General features: G+C 44.2%; 1 non-coding gene across 1 annotated transcript; it reads left to right on the plus strand.

The window, feature by feature from the left end:
- The first annotated feature begins 225 nt into the window (after positions 1–225).
- Positions 226–298, plus strand: trnak-cuu (transfer RNA lysine (anticodon CUU)). Its single transcript has one exon. It is a non-coding gene; the product is annotated as a tRNA-Lys (tRNA).
- Positions 299–1,909: the final 1,611 nt, after the last annotated feature.

The following is a 1,909-nucleotide window of genomic DNA, read 5'->3' on the forward strand; positions in this document are numbered from 1 at the left end:
TTTTCCGGACAAGAAATAGACAGGCAGAGGCTTCAAGAACAATACTTGCTCCTGGTGAGGCTTGAACTCATAACCTTATCATCTAATTGCTGTATACTGCTGTATAAGTACAACACGCTAACAGATTGCACCACAGGATCCATCAACAACACTCTCACTGATCACCATATTTTGCAGAAACTGGGCTGTACGATATTCAAACCAAGTCAAAATCACCATTGAGGTACCTGGCTAGCTCAGTCGGTAGAGCATGAGACTCTTAATCTCAGGGTCGTGGGTTCGAGCCCCACGTTAGGTGATTCATTTCTCTGCAGAAGCACCAACTCACTTCGCAAACAACCATCCGCTTGGAATTTCGAGCAGGCTTGCCACCCTGGATAGGTGGTGATACAGAAGGCTACGAATTTGTATTCTATCTCTGCCTGCACTCTGACCTGTCATCTCAATGACATACCTATTACCAATGAACTGTACTCCTAAATGGATTGAAAAAATATCATTTTCCGGACAAGAAATAGACAGGCAGAGGCTTCAAGAAGAATACTTGCTCCTGGTGGGCCTTGAACTCATAACCTTGTCATCTAATTGCTGTATACTGCTGTATAAGTACAACACGCTAACAGATTGCACCACAGGATCCATCAACAACACTCTCACTGATCACCATATTTTGCAGAAACTGGAATGTACGATATTCAAACCAAGTCAAAATCACCATTGAGGTACCTGGCCAGCTCAGTCGGTAGAGCATGAGACTCTAAATCTCAGGGTTATGGGTTCGAGCCCCACGTTAGGTGATTATTTTCTCTGCCGAAGCACCAACTCACTTCGCAAACAGCCATACGCTTGGAATTTCGAGCAGGCTTGCCACCCTGCATAGCTGGTGATACAGAAGGCTATGAATTTGTATTCTATCTCTGCCTGCACTCTGACCTGTCATCTCAATGACATACCTATTACCGATTAATTGTACTCCTAAATGGATTGAATAAATGCCCCTTTTCTAGGCAAGAAATAGACAGGCAGAGGATTCAAGAAGAATACTTGCACCTGGTGGGGCTTGAACTCATAACCTTGTCATCTAATTGCTGTATACTGCTGTATAAGTACAACACGCTAACAGATTGCACCACAGGATCCATCAACAACACTCTCACTGATCACCATATTTTGCAGAAACTGGGCTGTACGATATTCGTACCAAGTCAAAACATCTATTGAGGTACTTGGCTAGCTCAGTCGGTAGAGCATGAGACTCTTAATCTCAGGGTCGTGGGTTCGAGCCCCACGTTAGGTGCGTATTTTCTCTGCCGAAGCACCAACTGACTTTGCAAACAGCCATCCGCTTGGAATTTCAAGCAGGCTTGCCACCCTGCATAGCTAGTGATACAGAAGGCTATGAATTTGTATTCTATCTCTGCGTGCACTCTGACCTGTCATCTCAATGACATACCTATTACCAATGAACTGTACTCCTAAATGGATTGAATAAATTATCATTTTCCGGGTAGACATTCAGAGGCTTCAAGAAGAATACTTGCTCCTGGTGGGGCTTGAACTCATAACCTTGTCATCTAATTGCTGTATACTGCTGTATAAGTACAACACGCTAACAGATTGCACCACAGGATCCATCAACAACACTCTCACTGATCACCATATTTTGCAGAACCTGGGATGTACGATATTCAAACCTACTCAAAATCACAATTGCGGTACCTGGCTAGCTCAGTCGGTAGAGCATGAGACTCTTAATCTCAGGGTCGTGGGTTTGAGCCCCACGTTAGGTGATTATTTTCTCTGCCGAAGCACCAACTCACTTCGCAAACAACCATCCGCTTGGAAATTCGAGCAGGCTTGCATAGTTGGTGATACAGAAGGCTATGAATTTGTATTCTATCTCTGCCTG

This window comes from Oncorhynchus clarkii, unplaced genomic scaffold (genome assembly GCF_045791955.1).
Source record: "Oncorhynchus clarkii lewisi isolate Uvic-CL-2024 unplaced genomic scaffold, UVic_Ocla_1.0 unplaced_contig_13650_pilon_pilon, whole genome shotgun sequence".
NCBI lineage: Eukaryota > Metazoa > Chordata > Actinopteri > Salmoniformes > Salmonidae > Oncorhynchus > Oncorhynchus clarkii.